The sequence below is a fragment of the Octopus bimaculoides genome, chromosome 9 (assembly GCF_046866305.1).
Source record: "Octopus bimaculoides isolate indiv1 chromosome 9, ASM4686630v1, whole genome shotgun sequence".
Taxonomy (NCBI): domain Eukaryota; kingdom Metazoa; phylum Mollusca; class Cephalopoda; order Octopoda; family Octopodidae; genus Octopus; species Octopus bimaculoides.
In genome coordinates, this window is record NC_142936.1 from 85952236 (window position 1) to 85974744 (window position 22509).

Genomic DNA, 22509 nt, shown 5'->3' on the forward strand with positions numbered 1-22509 from the left:
TGTCTGTTGGTTTCATTGTAATTCTTGGAACGAAAGCCTCTTCCCCAGAGGCACATCCAATGATGATGGTAGCTTCTGTCACATTAGGTGATAATGTCTTCACAATCAACCTTGTCCCATTGCATAATTTAGGAGGATCTAAACTTCTTAGAAGCATTATTGGGACTCCTGCCTTCAGGTGGAGAAATTCCAGGTGGCTCCAGAGAATTAATGAACTCTGTTGGGTAACGGACAGCTTGATTTTCACCAACGATTGAATCAACTGGTTTGTACTTCTGAATGACTGTTGGAATCGTATTCATTAATTAACGGTTAATTCTTGCTACTGTGTCGTCGTTTTTTGGAGTAAGAATTGCCCTTTCACACAACCATTTATGTGAATTATAATTATTACTTAAGTCTGGCAATACCCTGTTCTTCAATTCAGCTGGGGAATTCACCATGATAGCAATATGAGCCAAACTGATATCACCATTCTCATCAAATGATACTTTGCCATTTCGTAATCGGAAGAGCCAGCTTGAAAACTGTTTCGCACATTGGTCCCCGTGTAATGAAGCTCACACGTTAGTATTGAAGGAGAATTTCATTACTTCATTCCACAGGTGTGAAGACTTAATGCATGCTTTTATTTTATCAGATCTTGTTCGTCTCAGAATTATTGGTAAAGTCTGTCTGAAGTCTCCTGATAAAACTAATGTAACTCCTCTCGTAAATTTATTGTTGTCTCTGATGTCCTGTAAGGTCTTACCAAGAACTTCCATTGCACCTCTTTGTGACATGATAAGGTGGTATTGGCACAACACTTCTGCTGAACCTGAATCTTTGCTTATGTTACAAATTAGACTGTCACTTGTAACCAGGTTTTGTGGTAATTTAAAAGCAGAATGAGCTGTTCGTCCTACTGAAATAAACCTTATGGGCGATCTACGAATACAAGACAACACACCCCTTCACTCACTCACACAGACGCACACACCATACAAAAAATGTATACAAACGTACATACAAAAACACGTGTGTGTGTGTGTGTGTGTGATTCACTAGAAATACATAGAGCTGAACACAGAATGAAAAAGAAAATAAATAAATAATTTTTACGTAAATTAATGAAGTGTGCGAGTTAACATTTTCCATCTCCTCATACACATAAAGTGAAATATACTCTCACGCATAAACAGAGAGAGAGAAATAAGGAGAGTGGGAGAGGAGGGAGGGAGGAAGATAGGGGAGGGAAACATTACAATTTACTAATAGAACACAAGTGTTCCCTCTCCTCTTTACAGAAATATGCTCACACACATAAACTGAGAGAACAAGAGAGACTTTTAGTGATGGCGGTGGTGGTGGTGGCAGTAGCGATGATGGTAAGTAGCTTGCTTACCAACCACATGGTTCCGGGTTCAGTCCCACTGCATGGCACCTTTGGCAAGTGTCTTGTACTATAGCCTCAGTTTCTGTCTACCAAATCCACTCACAAGGCTTTGGTTGGCCCAAGGTTATAGTAGAAGACACCTGCCCAAGGTGCCACGCAGTGGGACTGAACCCGGAACCATGTGGTTCGTAAGCAAGCTACTTACCACACAGCCACTCCTGCACCTCTTAGCATTGATAGAAGAAGCAATAATGTGAATCTCCAAAAGTGATCCTCCAGTTGACAACTGATGAAGGGAATGCCCTACACTGCAAATTAGATTTTAAAATATGATATATAATATATATATATGTATATATATATATATATATATATATGTGTGTGTGTGTGTGTTAGTACATATGTTTATGCGTGTGTGTGTATACACTTGTGAGAGATTGTATGTTATTTATATAAATTTAGGTATATAAACAAGTCGGATATTCTCAACACATACAGGAGTTTATTAATTTATGTGAAGTTAAGATTTACAAATTTATTCTGTCCTCATGTATAAACACATATAAATACATTGTTACATTCACACGCACACATACACACATTACTTGGATTTTATATACACCCACATGTTTATGTAATATACCACAGAACATACGAGTTAATTAAAGCTGTATATGAAAATGTGTGTGTGTGTGTGTGCGTTTGTGGTGTGGTTCTAAAAATAATTTTTGGGTTAAAATAACTGTTGTTTGAGAGGAGGAACCTGTGGAGGGTCACTCGACAACCAAAATATTGTCATCTGTTAACCCAATTGAACCTCAATGTGTTTTTTAAGAAGCTATTATCAAAAAATACATATGTATATACACGCACATGTATGTAAATGTGTGTGTGTGATCGACCGCTAGCCACTAAAGCTTTCTTTTTTTTCTTTCTCTGTTTATTTTCTCGTGTTCCTTTCTGTTGAAGAGCATAGGCTCGAAATGTAAAAGACTTTCTCAACTTCCCGAGCATTAAACTAATACACCTGTTTGTTGTTTTCACACCTGTCTCTGTCTTTTGTTTTTTTTTGTAAATTCCAAGCAGCTTGCTTACCAACTACATGGTTCCGGGTTCATTCCCACTGCGTGGCACCTTGGGCAAGTGTCTTCTACTATAGCCTCAGGCCGACCAAAACCTTGTGAGTGGATTTGGTAGATGGAAACTGAAAGAAGCCCGACGTATATATGTATATATATGTGTGTGTATATGTTTGTGTGTCTGTGTTTGTCCCCCCACAACATCGCTTGACAACCGATGGTGGTGTGTTTACATCCCCGTAACTTAGCGGTTTGGCAAAAGAACCCGATAGAATAAGTACTAGGCTTCCAAGAATAAGTCCTGGGGTCAATTTGCTCGACTAAAGGCAGTGCTCCAGCATGGCCGCAGTCAAATGACTGAAGCAAGTAAAAGAATAAAAGAATATACACACTATCTTTTGACTTACAAGTTGAATTTTTCACTGTAAAATTTACAGTCAAAAAATGGGTGGGTTGCCTTATACACCAAGACAACTTCGGAGAACCAAAATTTCCATTTGAATTGCAGCAGGATTTGGAAGTGTTTGAGCATTTACACTACAGATTGTCAGTTTGCATCCGAGAAAATACTGCATATAAATTCATATATTGTATGGTTTGCTGTACTAATTCTGTTGCTTGTCTATTGTCCAGATTATTTCTGTTGGTCCATAGGGTTTTAGGAGTAGAATCATTATGATATTGGATGAAATACCTTGTAGTATTTGTTCTGCTACTTTATGTTCTGCATTCAAAACCTGCCAAGGTCAATTAGATACTGGGGTCCATTCAATGAAACGCACATCAGGAGCTGGGGTCCCTCAAGCAATCTAACCCTTTAAGCATTCAGATTACTCTGTCAAATGTAATGCTTATTTATTCTCTTTGTCTTGAATTAACCATGTGTTATCTCATAACTTTGAGATTTCGATGAAGTGATTGTTTATTTTTAGAAGGTAATTGTAGGGTAGGTGTGAGAAGCTGGATCTGGCTAGTTTGAGCATAGAACAGGTAAAGTATTTGGGTTGGGTATGGCCTGTTTAAATGTTAAATGTTAGCGATGTTGGGGGGACAAACACAGACACTCAAACGTATGCACATACATACCTATATATATATATATATACACACATAATTAAGGGATCAGCAAACATTTGCTTCACCACATACCGAAGTTCAGTATGTGGTGAAGCAAATGTTTGCTGATCCCTTAATTATGTTTATAAATGTATAAGAACTTTTAAATAAGTTCTCCACCGATAATGGTGTTTACATACTGAAGGGCTTGGTAAAAATTATTAATTGTTGATTTATTAATAAATTAATAAACCTTTACCCTTTTAATTGTTGTATATATATATATATATATATATATATATATATATATATGATAGGCTTTTTTCAGTTTCCATCTACCAAATCCACTCACAAGGCTTTGGTCGGCCCGAGGCTATAGTAGAAGACACTTGCCCAAGGTGCCATGCAGTGGGAATGAACCCAGAACCATGTGGTTGGTAAGCAAGCTACTTACCACACAGCCACTCCTGCGCCTAGTCTGTTAAGCTATAAAAATAACAAAGTTGACCACTTATATATGATGTGACCAGATACATCACACGATGATAATATTAACCTTAACCATAGATAAAGCCTGCTAGCTACCCTGATCAGGCAGGCTGCTCATTTTTTTGACATACAGACAGACATAGTAACCAGGGTTTTCTTGTTGTTGTTTTTTTTTGGCCCTGGGTCAAATATATGATAAAATATATTCCAATCTTTATCATCCTGCGTTTTTAGGAACATGTAGCTGGAGAGCATTATTTAGTGTCTTCTTGCCTTTCTCAAATCGCTAAGAGGTGGTTTGAGAGAGATTTGGTTGCTATTTCTAGCAGACTGAGCAACCACATAGTGTCTTCCCTCGTTGATGATTGCCAGTAATTACTGGTGTGAGTGAGGGACACACGGACAACTGTTAACATTTAACGAACATACTGACTGTGATGTCACCACTTCTCTGGTTAATGATCTATGAATGTGTGTATGTGTGTGTTAGCTTAGCATATATGTATATGTGTGCGTGTGTTTCAGTGTGTTTGTTAATGTATTAGGGTATGTGTCTTTATACTGTATGTGTGTGTATATGTATTTGTTAGTAGAGGATGTATGTACTAGCATGTGTGTGCATGGGGGGGGGGGGGGATGTCACCAAGTCTCTGTTTAATGATGTATACATATGTGTGTGTATAAAATATACCTGTATGTGTGTGTGTGTGTGTGTGTGTGTGTGTGTCTGTGTGTGTGAACTTAGTGTGCATATGTATGCTTGTGTTTAAGTCAAACTGTACTGGTGTGTGTATGTGGTCTGGTACCAACTAAATGCTTCCTTGCATTAGTATGTGTATGTATATATGTATGTATATATACATATATGTATGTATGTATCTTGAGGTTATTTGTGTGTATGTAATCTAGTATTTCTATGTGTGTGTATATATATATATATATATATATATATATATATATATATTTGTATGTATATATGTGCTTAAGTGTATGTGTGTGTATATGTGTGTATATATATATATGTGTGTGTGTGTGTGTGCATATGTATGTGTCTGTGTGTCATAGCAGTCCGTCCCAGACATGAAGGAAATCACTCGATGCTGTTCTCTTCCTTCAATCTCATTTTGTCCTTTCTCTCATTGATATTTCGACTGAAGCTGAGGTTTGAACCTACTGTCTTCCTGTTTACAGACCTCCGACACAACCAACTTTACCTTTCGTAGGCAGTGTTTACAACTCTCAGCTAAGTTTTTATACTCTTGTTGTTGCTGTTATTGTTGTTGTAACTGCCATGTTTTGCTGGTGAGGGCTATTTCACTGTGTTTTCTTCCTTTCTTTCTTTCTTTCTTTCTTTCTTTCAATTCTCACTGGTCAGTATATATTAACTGTGTCTATTTGTGTATGTGTGTGTGTTTATATCTTTGGTGTATGTGTGTGAGCTTTTGTCTTTGGTGTGTGTATTAGTTTCGATGTGTGTATGTGTGTCTGAGCTTTTGTTTTTGGGGTGTGTATTTATGTTTCAGTGTGTGTGTGTGTGTGTGTGTGTGTGTGTGTGTGTGTGTATGGGTGTATGGGTGTATGAAAATTTGTGTATATGAAAATTTGTATGTGTGAGCTTTTGTCTTTGGTGTGTGTTCATGTTTCAGTGTTTGTGTGTGTGTGTATTTATATATTTAGTGTGTATGTATGTAAAAACGAGACAGTGATTCTATGTTTGGTATGTGTGTGTGTGTGTGTATTGGACTGGTTTCTGCAGAATTTCAGTTTGCTAAATACCACTCACAAGGAATTGGTCAGTTTCTGTATATCGCAGAAGATATTTGCTTAAAGCGCTCTACATTCAAATTGAACCTTGAAACAGAGTTGTGAAATGAATTTCTTAACCACATAGCCATAACTTTACATGATATGTGCATGTGTGTGTATATGTATGCATATCTATATGTATGTATGTGCACATGTGTGGATATATATATATATATATATATATATATATATATATATATATAGAGAGAGAGAGAGAGAGAGAGAGAGAGAGAGAGTGAAGATGCATGGCTCAGTGGTTAGAGCATCAGGCTTACAATCATGGCTGGACTGTGTTGTGTTCTTGAGCAAGTCACTTTATTTCACGTTGCTCCAGTTCACTCCGCTGTAGAAATGAGTTGCAACATCACTGGTGCCAAGCTGTATTGGCCCCTTTGCCTTTCCCTTGGATAACATCAGTGCTGTGGGGAGGGGGAGGCCGGTATGCATGGGCAACTGCTAGTCTTCCATAAACAACCTTGCCCAGACTTGTACCTTGGAGGAGAACTTTCTAGATGAAATCCCATGGTCATTCATGACAAAAAGGGGTCTTTACCCTTTATATATATATTCTTTTATTCTTTTATTTGTTTCAGTCATTTTGACTGTGGCCATGCTGGAGCACCGCCTTTAGTCGAACAAATCGCCTCCAGGACTTATTTTTTGTAAGCCTAGTACTTATTCTATCGGTCTCTTTTGCCGAACTGCTGCCAAGCAATGGTGGTGGGGACAAACACACACACACACATACATACAACAGGCTTCTTTCAGTTTCCGTCTACCAAATCCACTCAGAAGGCTTTTGTCGGTGCGAGGCTACAGTAGAAGACATGTGCCCAAGGTGCCATGTTGCAGGATGAGAACCTGGAACCATATGGTTGGTAAGCAAACTATTTACCACACAGCCACTCCTGTGCCTATATATATATATATATATATATATATATATATATATATATATATATATATATATGTATGTATGTATGTATGTATGTATGTATGTATGTATGTATGTATGTATGTATATATATATATATATATATATATATATATATATATATATATATATATATATATATATATAAATAAAAGTGATGGTCACTCTCATTGATTTCAAAGTATGAATGTTTTAAGGAAAGTATTAAAAACAAAAAAAAAGGATTTAAAAAAAAAAGCTGCATCTATTTGTGATGGACGTGTGAATGTAATTTGCATGCAGGTTTGGTTTTTACTTCAAAGTAACAGTGGGGACAACGAGGATTTTGATTTTGCTTAGAATCGGACAAATACATCTGTTGATTGCAGGATATAAATTTTTTTATTAAGGTTAAAATATCTAAGACTATATGTTCATGGGATGAACACCGTGTCAGTTTGAAAACTTAGATAAGGGGTATACAGATCTCGTATTTTGAGCACACTTTTGTATGGGGCAGAAGTATGGACTCCCTACTACATGTATATAATCATTATCATTTACTGTATATATATTTATGTTAGTATGTATGTGTGTGTTTTAGAGAAATTTGACCAAATAAACATGAAACCTAAATATTTTTGTTTCTTTTCTTTCAGTGAAGTCTTTGATGTTTTTATTTTTTTTTTCTTAACATTCTAATGATTTGGAGATTTATATCAGTTCTCTGAGAAACAGCAAATATTCTAAAAATTCACGTCTTCTGCATAGCATATAACATAGTTTAACACTTGTATGTTGTTGAACTATATATATATTTCACCATCATCATCATCATCATCATTTAACATCCGTTGTCCGTGCTGGCATGGGTTAAGAACATTACTTTATGGAAACACCATACCGAGAACCTTCCCTATGTTAGTTCTGGAACTTTCATTGGATCTTGAGCCTGCATGCCTGTATGCATATGTATATATCTACATTTATATGTATAAATATAGGTGTATGGATATGTCTGTATATGCACACGTATGTATGGATGTATTTGTATGTGATATGTACACATATATATCAAACTCGACCTCCTCTTGATGTCTTGAATGTTATAATACTTTGATTCAATTGAAACCTATAAATAATTATATATATATATATATATTATATATATAATTATATATATATATATATATATATATATATATTATATATATAATTATATATATATATATATATATATCATCATCATCATCGTTTAACGTCCGCTTTCCATGCTAGCATGGGTTGGACGATTTGACTGAGGACTGGTGAAACCGGATGGCAACACCAGGCTCCAGTCCGATTTGGCAGAGTTTCTACAGCTGGATGCCCTTCCTAACACCAACCACTCAGAGAGTGTAGTGGGTGCTTTTACGTGTCACCCGCACGAAAACGGCCACGCTCGAAATGGTGTCTTTTATGTGCCACCCGCACAAGCCAGTCCAGGGGCACTGGCAACGATCTCGCTCGAAAATCCTACAGGAGCCAGTCAGGCGGTACTGGCAACGGCCACGCTCAAAATGGTGCATCTCATGTGCCACCCGCACAAGAACCAGTCCAGGGGCACTGGCAACGATCTTACTTGGCTTGCCGGGTCTTCTCACGCACAGCCCATTTCCAAAGGTCTCGGTCCGTAGTCATCGCCTCGGTGAGGCCCAATGTACGAAGGTCTTGCCTCACCACCTCAGCCCAGGTCTTCCTGGGCCTACCTCTTCCACGGGTTCCCTCAACTGTTAGGGTGTGGCACTTTTTCACGCAGCTATCCTCCTCCATTCTCACCACATGTCCATACCAGCGCAATCGTCTCTCTTGCACGCCACAACTGATGCTTCTAATGTTCAGCTTTTCTCTCAAGATACTTACACTCTGACGGGTATTCACATTGACATTACACATCCAACGGAGCATACTGGCTTCATTCCTTGCGAGCTTACGTATGTCCTCAGCAGTTACAGCCCATGTTTCACTGCCATGTAGCATGGTTGTTCGTACGCATGCGTCATACAGTCTGCCTTTTACTCTGAGTGAGAGTCCCTTTGTCGCCAGCAGGGGTAAGAGCTCTCTAAACTTTGCCCAGGCTATTCTTATTCTAGCAGCTACACTTTCAGCGCACCCACCCCCACTACTAACTTGGTCGCCCAGATAGCGGAAGCTATCGACTACCTCTAGTTTTTCACCCTGGAATGAGATAGAAGTTGTTTCCTGTTTGTTTGCAGTCTTTATTGCACCTGAACATCTGCCACAAACAAAAACTAACTTGCTAGTTAACCTGCCTTTGATGTTGCTGCACCTCTTATGTGTCCATAGCTTGCACCGGGTACATCTTATAGAGTTACTACCTACTCCTTTTCTACATACTGAGCAGGGCCATCTACCTGAAGGGGTTTGTGTTTTATCTACCTTCCTACTTATTAGGATTTTGGTTTTAGCTAGGTTGACTCTAAGGCCCTTCAATTCTAGACCTTGCTTCCACACCTGAAACTTCTCCTCTAGTTCTGATAGTGACTCCGCAATTAGGGCAAGGTCATCAGCATAGAGGAGCTCCCAGGGGCAACCTGTCTTGAACTCCTCTGTGATTGCCTGGAGGACTATGGTAAATAAGAGGGGGCTGAGGACGGAACCTTGGTGGACCCCTACCTCTACCCGGAATTCATTGCTGTACTCATTTCCAACCCTCACCTTACTGGCAGCATCTCTGTACATGGCTCGCACAGCTCTCACTAACCATTCTTCTATCCCAAGTTTCCTCATTGACCACCAGATAAGGGATCGGGGGACCCTGTCAAAGGCTTTCTCCATGTCAACGAAAGCCAGGTACAGAGGTTTATCCTTAGCTAGGTATTTCTCTTGCAACTGTCTCACTAGAAATAAGGCATCAGTAGTGCTTTTACCTGGCACGAACCCAAACTGCATCTCATCTAAATTGATTCGCTCCCTAATTAGTTGGGCTATGACCCTCTCTGTAACTTTCATAACCTGATCTAACAGCTTGATGCCTCTGTAATTATTTGTATCTAAAGCGTCCCCTTTACCTTTGTAGCAGTTGACTATGATGCTGCTACACCAGTCATATATATGTGTGTGTGTGTGTGTATATATATATATATATGTGTGTGTGTGTGTGTATATATATATGTGTGTGTGTGTGTATATATATGTGTGTGTGTGTATATATATATATATATGTGTGTGTGTGTGTGTGTGTGTATATATATATATATATATATGTGTGTGTGTGTGTGTGTGTGTATATATATATATATATATATATGTGTGTGTGTGTGTGTGTGTGTATATATATATATATGTGTGTGTGTGTGTATATATATATATCTATATGTATCGCTGACGTGGCCGATGATTGTACCGCCTGATTGGCACTCGTGCCAGTAGAACATTAAAAGCACATCCAAACGTGGGGTGTAACCGGCCCACTTGTGAGTACCCCTCATTCATTGGACAATGAACTTTGCTTGTGAAGACCTATTGAGGCAAGTGTAAACAAATCAAAATAGCTGACGTAGCCGATGACAGTACCACCTGATTGGCACCCATGCCAGTGAACGTTAAAAGTACATCCGAGCATGATTGTTGGCAGAACTGCCTGACTGGCCTTTGTGCTGGTGGCACGTAAAAGCACCCACTACACTCTCGGAGTGGTTGGCGTTAGGAAGGGCATCCATCTGTAGAAACTTTGCCAGGTCAGATTGATCCTGGTGCAGCTTCTGGTTCACCAGTCCTCAGTCAAACCGTCCAACCCATGCTAGCATGGAAAGCGGACATTAAACGATGATGCTGATGATATATATATATATATATATATAATTATAAACATATAGGGATCAGCATGAGGCAACTCATGCTGATCCCTATATGTTTATAATTATAAATGGTTTACCGATAAAGGTTTTTTTGCATACTGAACTACTTGGCAAAATTGTTAATTATTAATTTTATTAACTAATTGGCAATTCTCTGCCCTATATCTATATATATATAAAATGTTCCTGGACTAGTTTCTATAGTATGCCAACAGATTGCAACACATAGTTGTGTGTGCTGTGAGAGCTAGCAGTGACCTTCATGAGGCAATGTGCCAAATGTTGTGAAAGTGTGTTTTTGTGATCACTTGTTTACGAATTTTGTCACAGACAGGAAGTTGGAACAAATAGCAAACATGAAATGAATTGTAGAAGGTCCGACTTGCTTACAGAAAACCACTTCCAGGCCAGATTCCAAAAAGTGGCAGGAACACTGGGCTGGTGTATTGCTGCGCAAGTTGACTATTTTGAAGGAGATGATGTTAAAATTTAGGTAAATGAGTTATTTTTTATTAAACATAACTAGTCCAGGAACTCTTTGATACCACCTCATATATATATATATATATATATATATATATATATATATATATATATATATATATATATATATATATATATATATATATATGTATATATAGTTGGAATTTACAAAAAAAAAACAAAACAAAAGACGAAGACGGGTGTGTAAACAACAAACAGATGTTTTCGTTTAACGCTCGGGAAGTGAGAAAGTCTTTTATGTTTCGAGCCTACGCTCTTCAACAGAAAGGAACACAGAAATAAGCAGAGAGAGAAAATAAATATATATATATATTAAAATATATATAAACCACGGTTTATCTAGTTACCTTGCAGTTGAATATTAATTGTAATATTCAACACTTTTTAAATAGGTAACTAACCAGTATTTTCAATGGATTTTATTATCCCTCATTCAGGTTTCTAACCTTTATTTATATATATATATATATATATATATATATATATATATATATAAATGAAATATTCAAACACTGAGATTTGAAGTTAGATGTCACTACTGTTCATATCATCTGTGGATAAATTCAAAATTTGATGATATCACCAGTAGTAGCATGGGTGGAACGCAGTTATGATAGCTTTAAGGAGCTATGAAATATCGTAATGATGCTTAATGAGCATCTACCTGCTAGAAATAAGAGCCAAGTCTTAAATAATCCACCGTAGCGCACCAATATAACAGAGAAAAACATATATATATATATATATATATATATATATATATATATAAACCCTGTGTTTACAGTTTTATAATTAAATTTTCTCTTCTATTTCCAACTTCTGCCAGCATAGACAAATGGATTTTATGATGTAGTGATGGTGGTAGTTATAGTTGTAAGAATAACCAGGTGATGGTAGTGGTGGTGGTGATGATGATGATGATGATAGTGGTTATGGTGTTGATAGTGAGGGTGATGATATTGATGTCAATGTTTTAGTTGTTGCTGTTGTCTCCTTCAGACTGCACCATGAAAATATCTGTATTAGTTATTGATCCCAAATGAAGGGAAGAAGAGGAGGAGGAAGAGGAAGAGGAGGAGGGAGAGGAGTTGGTCATTGTGGTGATGGGTGGAGGTTATTTTGATAACGTTTGTAATGTTTTTAATTACACTCGTGTGTAAGAAAGAGTCTTTCTTTCATCTTCTGTTTGTTTGTCACCGGACTGTTGCCAAGCTGTAGCACAACCTTGAAGGGTTTTGTGAAACAAATTTACCCCAGTATCATTTCTGAGCCACTTGGTGACAGGAACGTAAACAAACCAACACCAGTTGTCAAGCTGTGGTGGGAGACAAATATAACACACACACACACACACACCGTACACAAACACACATGTGGTTGTGTGGTTAAGAAGCTTTCTTCCCAACCATGTGGTCTTAGGTTCAGTCCCACTGTGTGGTACCTTGAGCAAGTATCTTCAACTATAGCTCTGGACCAGCTAAAGTTTATGAATGGATTTGGTAGATGGAAACTGAAAGAACCCTTCTGTGTGTGTGTGTGTGTGTGTGTGTGTGTCTTTTATCTTTTCCTTGTTTCAGTCAGTTAGACTGTGGCCATGCTGGGGCACCACCTTGAAGAATTTTTAGTCGAAAGCATCGACCCTGGTACTTAGTTTAAGCCTGATACTTGTTCTGTTGGTCTCTTTTGCCAAACTGCTAAGTTATGAGGACAGACACACAAGTAGCTGTTGGAGACAAACGCACACACATGTATGTAAATATGTGTGTGTGTGTTTATACATGCACACACCATGGGGCTCTTTAAGTTTCCATCTGCCAAATTCACTCACAAGGCTTTGGTTGGCCCAAGGTTATAATAGAAGACACTTGTCCAGGGTGTCATGAAGTGGGACTGAACCTGGGACCATGTGGTTGGGAAGCAAACTTTTTACCACACAGCCAACCGATGTATAAGTGTAGGTGTATATATACATATGTATGTGTGCATGTTTGTGTGTGTGTTTCTGTATTGTTGTGTGACAGTTGTGAGCACATGGCAACATCATATTAGCTCTGTCCTTCATTCCTAATCTTCTGTGAAAATGTCTGGTCATGAGGATATTACATTCTTTGGGAATTGGCGAGGGTTGGCAACTGGAAGGGCATCTTGCTGTAGATTCACTCGCGTAACTGGGGATGGGGGTAGGGGGCGGTCCACTCCGGGCGATACTTGTGGGTCTGCTGTGGGCAATATGAGTTTTTTGTGGGGTCCAGCGGGGTGGTTTAGCAAACAGAAGGGCTGCCCTGGGCAGCACACACTCCAGCTATGCTAGTAGATTATCACCTCAAGAAATTCTGTCTGACCAATGTGGAAAAGTGGGCAGTAATGATGATGATGTTTGTGTGTGTGTGTATGTCTGTGTGTGTGTCAATCTATTGATACTATTTATCTTTCTATTACAGGTAAGCCTTGCTGTTATGATATTTTGGGATATTTACCTTTTCATGTATTGACCGAGCACCTGTCTTCATATCCAGGTAAGAACTTCTCGTCGTCGTCGTTGTTATTGTTGTTGTTGTAAATGTTGACAATTATGCAACTGTGAAATCATGATGATGTAAATGCTGTGAATAACTGTTTCTAATTTTGGCACAAGGCCAGCAATTTTGGGGGTCGGGGATTAGTCAATGCCACCTGCCCTGGTACTCAACTGGTTCTTTATTTTATCAACCTAGAGAGATGGAAGGCAAAGTTAATCTCAATGAGATTTGAACTTGGAATGTAACGAGCCAGAAGAAATACTGCAAGGTATTCTTTCTAATGCCTCAGTGATTCTGCTAATTAATTATCATAGGCGCAGGAGTGGCTGTGTGGTAAGTAGATTGCTTACCAACCACCTGGTTCCGGGTTCAGTCCCACTGCGTGGCACCTTGGGCAAGTGTCTTCTACTATAGCCTCGGGCCGACCAAAGCCTTGTGAGTGGATTTGGTAGACGGAAACTGTAAGAAGTCCATTGTATATATGTATATATATATGTATGTGCGTGTGTATATTTGTGTGTCTGTGTTTATCCCCCCAACATCGCTTGACAACCGATGCTGGTGTGTTTATGTCCCCATAACATATCGGTTCGGCAAAAGAGACCGATAGAATAAGTACTAGGCTTACAAAGAATAAGTCCTGGGGTCAATTTGCTCAACTAAAGCAGTGCTCCAGCACGGCTGCAATGACTGTATGTTTTTCCTTGCATTGTTGCCATTATGAAATTTGTAAAGCAAGCAATGCTGAATATACAGCTCACTAAAGTCCTCGTCTTCACTGGCCAGTCAGATGGAACATACACACGCACAGCATTCGTCCACATTAATGTTTGGTCATTAACTCGATGCTGATTGGTTGATTCCAAAGAGACCTTTTATTGGCTTGTAAAGTATTTCTGGTATGACATCAGACTACTTACTTGAAAATACGTTACTTTTCGGTACACTTAATATCAAATGGATGTCTTATAAAACTATTCTGCACATACAATAACAGCCATGCCAACATCCAACATACCTCCATCATCAGCTGCCCTACGGCTATCACTGGGCAGTACCATTCTATCCGGCAGTGTCAACAGCACTAAAAGAAGTGTTGTTTGGGAACAAACATGCCATAGATATACTCTTTTACTTGTTTCAGTCATTTGACTGCGGTCATGCTGGAGCACCGCCTTTAGTCGAGCAAATCGACCCCAGGACTTATTCTTTGTACGCCTAGTACTCGTTCTATCGGAGGTGGACATTGGAGTTAGACACTGAGGGAAAATGGCTGTAACTTTTTTATTTTTTAATTTTGGCGATTTTCGTTTTCGATAATGTGTTCTATATGTCACGGTCATGCGATTCCCCCTAAAAAAAAATGTGGCCCCCCCCCCCCCCCCCCCCCCCACGGGGTGGGGGTGATTTTTTTTTTTTTTTTTTTTGGCGATTTTCATTTTTGACATTGTGTTCTACATGTCCAGGTCGTACGAATAGCCTTCTCGCAACTTAGATGTGAAAATGAACGGCTTACATTTATATTGAAACAGTAAAAGGATCACATGTGGAGTCCCCACCACGAAACTTGATATGCTAGAAATAACAGCTAAACGTGGACAATCCAAATCTTGCATTGGTCCAGATGGACTATATGTAATCTGAACCCCCCTTATTTATTTATTTATTTATTTTACGGAATCCCACGTTTTAGGCTATGGAGATTCCGATTCTGAAAAAAAAATTTTCGAAAATCTCAAATTCAAAATTTCGATTCCCCCCCACCCCGGTTTTTATATAGATCCGCACCCGGTGGAAAAAGTGAAAAAAAAATAGTGTAGTAGTTGAAGTGCACCTTATATGAAATAAATATGAAGGAAAAAATGCGCTTTGGCAAACGGGGTTAGGGTTAGGGATAGGGTCGGGGTTAGGTTTTGAGTTAGGGTTAGGGTAAACCTAACCCTAACCAGATTTGGCTGTTATTTCTAGCATGTAAATAGCCTGCTTGGTGGGGGGGGGGGTGAAATTTTTCAAACAATTTTTTTTCAGAATCGGAATCGCTTTCGAATTTTGTTACAGGCTGTCTGTTTTTTTTTTTATTTTGTATTGTTCGTTTTCGAATATATGTTCTCTGGTAAAAAGCGTGACATGTAGAACACAATGTCAAAAATGAAAATCGCCAAAAACAAAATCACCCCCCCCCCCTCCGTGTGTGTGAGTGGGGGGGGTCCAAAATATTTTTTTAAGGGGGAATCGCATGACCGTGACATATAGAACACATTATCGAAAACGAAAATCGCCAAAATTAAAAAATAAAAAAGTTACAGCCATTTTCCCTCAGTGTCTAATTCCAATGTCCACCCTATCGGAATATTTTTGTCGAACCGCTAGTTTACGGGGATGTAAACACACCAGCATCGGTTGTCAAGCGATGTTGGGGGGACAAACACAGACACACAAACATATACACACACATACATATATATATATATATATATATATATATATATATACATATGTACGACGGGCTTCTTTTAGTTTCCGTCTACCAAATCCACTCACAAGGCTTTGGTCGGCCCGAGGCTATAGTAGAAGATACTTGCCCAAGGTGCCACCACTACATTCATTCAATCTTAATTCTAGGAAGAATTAAACACTAACGTTGTTAATTAAACTACAACAAAGAAACACATTTACCCTATGTGCAAAAACAGTATCAGTAAATTAATTCAATAAGTAAACCTATAATTAACTTCTAAATTATCTAACTAAATAGCGACCTAGCCCTTGAAGTCCATGCAGATAATATTCCTACCAGTCTTCCATAGTTATTGATATAAACGTGAAAGCTTGTATATTCTATTCTTTCCAAAACAAAACAAACTCGATTGAACTTAACTAATAATATAACTAATTCTGAGTGAATTACACAATTTCATAACCCAAAAGTTAATAATTAGAACACTCCATACGTATTAAATATTCGTTATCCTAAACTTATACCTGTAATTTAATAGATAACATTAAAATATCCTTATTAAATCGTATATATTAATTTCAGTTTATGACACAAGGCCATCGAATTCGTAGGAGGTGGGGTTAAGTCAATTACATCGACTCCAGTGTTCAACTGGTACTTATTTTATCGATCTCAGAAAGATGCAAAGTAAAGTCAACGGAATTTGAACTCAGAACATAAAGACAGACAAAACATCGCAAAGCATTTTTGTCCAGCATGCTAACAGTTCTGCCAGCTCCCCTAATATATTTCCAGTCATCTACTAAGTTTGATTTAAGCAATTTAACCCCTTTCCATTAAATCTTATGGCTGTGGGCTCTGTCTTCGATATGATTAATCACTTTTATATAGTTTTGTGAGAAAAATAGAGATCGTTTTACATTCGATTCTCTCCAGCATAACGAAACTGCATTTGAATTAAGGAGAATGTGGTTGGTGTAGGCGAGCATGAAATCCCACACAGCGATGTGTCTGTGTTTGCTTATACGGGTTGTTTTTGCTTCACACACATCACTGTCAGCATTGGGTCCTCTTCTGTATCCCCGCCACTTGAGAAGATGTCTGCCTGTTGTGAGGTTAACAGGTTTGAACCGACAGGTCAAGCAACGTTGATGAGAAGCTGATTCACTTTCTCCAGGGATGACATACAACTGTCTCCTCTCCTCTTTCTTTCTTTCTTTCTTTCTTTCTCCTCCCTCTCTCTTTCTTCTGTCTCTTTCTCTCTCTCTCCCTTGCGCGTTCTATCTCTCTTTCCTTCCTCCACATACATATATGCATGCATGGATGCCAAAACACACTCACACATGTGCACACACACACACTCCCTCTCTCTCTCTCTCAATCCCTTCCTGCATTATATTCTGTTTATGTGTGAATGTGTGTATATATATATGCGTGTGTGTGTATATATATATATATATATATATATATATATATATATATATATATGTATTGTGTATGTTTGCATAATATGTTTGTAATGTGTGTGAACAAACGTGCGCCCATAAACTTTGTCTTTCAGTTCCTCCTTATAGCACCAATGATGAGAGGTGGGTGAATGAATGGGTGGAGGGAGCCTTTGGTGAGAGATGGGGGGGGATAGCGGTGGGGGGGGGGGGGTTGACCATGTTTGTTAGTTAAGCAGATAATTCAATTACACAGTCTCAAATTCGATTCCCTGAACAAGCCACTCATGTAAACGTAAACATGACTCAAGCCTGCTTAACCTCTGCATATATTTAAAAAAATTAGGGACTAGTAGGGGTAGTGCCCTTTATGTGTGTGTGTGTGTGTTTTCCGCCAAAGCCAGAAATAATCTTTTGGCAATGTGGTGTTATTGTTTAGATCTAGGTCAGTTCTGATCCAGCAGACCTTATCATCAAAGACATTCCAGCCGTGACCATCCCATCTTTTTGTTCAGGCATGGTGCGCTTATGACTCCATTACCTGAAGTAGGTTTTTTTAAACACTCCCCACCAATGAATAATGTGTGTACATGTATATAACTTCAATCAGTACATGTAGTAATGTGTATATGTATGCATATATATGTGTGTATGTGTATATCTACATTTGTATGCATATATGTATATACATATGTACAAGTGTATGTGTACACATGTGTATATGTATGTGTGTGTATACATGTAAGATGTATGTGTATACATATACTCTTTTACTCTTTTACTTGTTTCAGTCATTTGACTGCGGCCATGCTGGAGCACCGCCTTTAGTCGAGAAAATCGACCCCAGGACTTATTCTTTGTAAGCCTAGTACTTATTCTATCGGTCTCTTTTTGCCGAACCGCTATGTTACGGGGACGTAAACACACCAGCATCGGTTGTCAAGCGATGTTGTGGGGACAAACACAGACACAAACATATACACACACATACATACATATATATATATATGTATATATACACATATATACGACGGGCTTCTTTCAGTTTCCGTCTACCAAACCCACTCACAAGGCTTTGGTCGGCTCGAGGTTATAGTAGAAGACACTTGCCCAAGGTGCCACACAATGGGACTGAATCCAGAACCATGTGGTTCGTTAGCGAGCTACTTACCACACAGCCAGCTACGTACAAGTGTATGCATGTGCATGTATGTATGTGTGTGTGTATGTATGCATATATGTATGAGTGTATGTGTGTATATGTTATATTTGTGCGCGTGTGTGTCTTTGTGATAGTGTTTTTTTAAGACACAAAGGTGTGATTTGAAGAAGATTTGGCAGGTGGAGCATCCCACGTACATATAGAGGCCTCCTGGTGGCTGGTTGGCCGGCCGGCTGGCTGGCTATCGTGGCACGGTGTGTTGATGTTTTTATGCGGTGTATGTAGGTAGGTCGGTGTGTGTGTGTGATGTGCTATTTGATAGGCTGCATTGAGGTGTGGCTTGAGGTGAATCAGCAGAAGTACTTTTATTCTTCACCAACATCCAAACACTGCAACCGCGATGGGCACTCATTCACCCACCCACCCACCATAGCCATCACACCCAGTCACCCCACCGTTTGTCCCCTTGCACCCACTACTTCCACCAACTCCATACATCCCCTTCCTTCTCCTCTACTCCACTTACATGCAGTGGCTGTTTATATATTTATATATGTATTTGTGTATTCTGCAAGGATGAGTCACTCATTCAAGTATAGTCCTGCCTCCAAAACACTGTCTAACAAACATTGAGCAACACTCAAACTTTTAGTGCTTTTAGTCGAGTCTAAGTGTAACATCCACCCTGGTTCTTTGGTTCCCCGGTTCTAACGCTGTGGTTTATTGATCTGGGGTACAGGATGTAGTCAAGTGTAGAGGGCAGACATACTATTACTCATCGAGGAGAGGGCTTGGATTGGGGCACTTGAGACGTGTGTGTGTGTGTGTGTGTGTGTATATACAAATATGACGTGTTAGATCTTTTAATATACATATGCCCATACACATCTCTTTGTCTTTCTCTCTCTCTCTCTCTAATATATATATATATATTCTTTTATTCTTTTACTTGTTTCACTCATTTGACTGCAGCCATTAGTCAAACAAATTAACCCCAGGACTTATTCTTTGTAAACCTAGTACTTGTTTTATTGGTCTCATTTGCCAAACCAGTAAGTTATGGGGGCGTAAACACACCAACATCGGTTGTCAAGTGATGGTGGGGGGACAAACATATACATACATACATATACACACACACACACACATATATATATATATGACGGGCTTCTTTCAGTTTCCATCTACCAAATCCACTCACAAGGCTTTGGTCGGCCCGAGTTTGTAGTAGAAGACGCTTGCTCAAGGTGCCATGCAGTGGGACTGAACCCGGAACCATGTAGTTGGGAAGCAAGCTTCCTACCACACAGCCACACCAACACACATGAACATATCTATATCTACATCTATCTATCTGTCTATCTATCTATCTATCTATCTATATCTATATATATATGTGTGTATATATATATATATATATATATATATATATATATATATATATATATATATATATATACATATAAAGTGTTGCATTGCTGTAAACATGACGTTTGGATTTGTTTGTGCGATATTCTTGGCAATGGTCTGTTTGTTTCCCTCCACCCTTTTATTGAACCAAATCTGATAGACTAAAATCATTTATACAAACACACACACGTATATATTCAAGAAACTAGAATAGAATCTTCAGTATATATATTGAAATCTTTTTGCATTGTCTGGAATATATACAATACAGAAAAGAGCTGAAAAATGTGTCAGAAGAATAAAAAAAAAAAAACTTGTCTAAGCCATTACAACCCCTCCACATTGTAAGAAATCTTAACAAAAACAACTTGAATTAACTGTAAAATAATTTAAAATCAACATGATGATAAAATTAATATTGAAATAAACTCCTTAGAATAAGGAGAAATATTTCATATGTATAGGTGAATTCCTGACTATGGTAAGAAGCTTGCTTCCCAACCACATGGTTCCAGGTTCAGTCCCACTGCATGGCACCTTGGGCCGGTGTCTTCCATTATGCCTCAGACCAACCAAAGACTTGTGAGTGGATTTGGTTGATGGAAAATGAAAGAAGCTCATTGTGTGTGTGTTTGTCCCTCACCGCCATTTGTTAGTCACTGTTGGTGTGTTTACATCGCCATAACTTAGTGGTTCGGTAAAAGAGACTGATAGAATAAGCATCAAGTTTATTAAAAAAAAAGTTAAATAAGTCCTGGGATTGATTCATTTGACTAAACATTCTTGAAAGTGATGCCCCAGCATGGCCACACTCTAATCAGTGAAACAAGTAAAAGATAAAGATTTGGAAAGAATTCAATGCAAAAAACAAAAACAAAAAAGAGAATTCTGGATCAGCGTATTGATGTATTACTATATTTGATGGGATAGATGATGCATGGGTGTCAGATGCACTCCAATTCAGCAGCACACATGCAAGGAAAGAGGTTTTTAAGGCATCAAAGCATGTAATATTGAAAGCAACTACAGGCTCAGCTGTGTGGTAAGAAACTTACTTCCTAACCACGTGGTTCTAGGTTCAGTTCCACTGCAGGGCACCTTGGGCATATGTCTTCTACTATAGCCTTGGGCCGACCAAAGCCTTGTGAGTAGATCTGGTTGATGGAAACTGAAAGAAGCCTGTCATATATATATATATATATATATATATATATATGTATGTATGTATATATATATATGTATATATATACACATACGTACAAGGCAAGGCAAACGTCTCGAGTTGTATTTGAGAATGTTATTGTTTTTTTTATCCCAAAGTTTGCCCTAATCCAGCTGATCCATGAAAGAATTTATTATGGTAGTAGGGTGTAATTTCAATCCATGGAAAAAAAAAAACAACATTAGATGGTGATGATGATGATGATGATTTAGTTGTTATTTTTAGAAGGCTGAGTGGCTGTTATAACTTCTCTTTCACTTGAACTCATTACTATGTTATTGTTGGTGTTGGTGTTGTTGTTCTGACCATGTGTGTTTTACATGTTGTTGTTATCATCAACACACTACATCCCAAGGTTGAGTCATTCTCTTTTATGATCAATGAAATTATTATTATTCCCCCCCCCCCTACCTATAGACAACATCTATCCCAAAGTCATTCACACCTTCCACCCAGCGATATAACACAGCGGGTGGGGTGTAATATCTCAGAGATTTCCCTTGGATAGGGTTGGAAATGATTAAAACAAAGATATTTCTATTGTGAAGTCATGTTTAATACATCATCCCTCTGCTCACACAACACACAACACACACACACACACACACACACACAGAGAATCATGCACAAACTCACACATACACACACACACATGTACACACAAGCACAAACTCACACATACACACACAAAGACATACTCCTCCCCTTTTTTGTACCTGCCTGCTCGTTACTTACTACCTTGTCATTCACCTTCTTGCCCACCCCACCCCACGATGCTTGTGTGTGTATATAAATCTGTATGTTTATGTGTGTTTATATGTATTTATATGTCTGTGTATCCTGATGAGTGTATGAATGTATGTGTGTATATTCGTTTACATATGTAATAATTAACCTATATTTCATATATCAATTTAAGGCAATGAGCTGGCCGAATCATTAGCACATTGGAAAAAAATGCTTAGCAGCATTTCTTCCAGCTCTCTAAGTTCTGAGTTCAAATCCTGCCAAGGTCAACTTTGTCTTTCATCTCTTTGGGGGCCAATAAAACGAAGTACTTGTCCACTCCCTCAAAATTATTGGTCTCAAAACTTGCAATGAACCAGCATCCTGTTCAGAGAATTGTTGTGCTTTTGGTCACTTACATCATGGAAATTAGGTAACCGTCCTTCTGAGTCTTCTCTCTGCCACGCTATACCTGATTCCTCTTA

The 22509-nt window shown here is 38.5% G+C and overlaps 1 protein-coding gene across 4 annotated transcripts in view; it reads left to right on the forward strand.

Moving 5' to 3' along the window:
* The window catches only part of LOC106878494 (uncharacterized), a 470127-nt gene that overhangs the window by 70210 nt on the left and 377408 nt on the right, over positions 1 to 22509 (forward strand). For 2 of the 4 annotated variants that reach the window (XM_089357948.1, XM_089357952.1), the window contains exon 2: positions 13524 to 13598. The exons of 1 other annotated variant lie outside the window; for it this stretch is intronic. The gene's annotated coding sequence lies outside the window, so the exon portion shown is untranslated. Of the gene's footprint in view, positions 1 to 5056; positions 5302 to 13523; positions 13599 to 22509 lie in introns of those variants that run through there. One more of the 4 variants, XM_089357949.1, reaches the window with a different exon arrangement.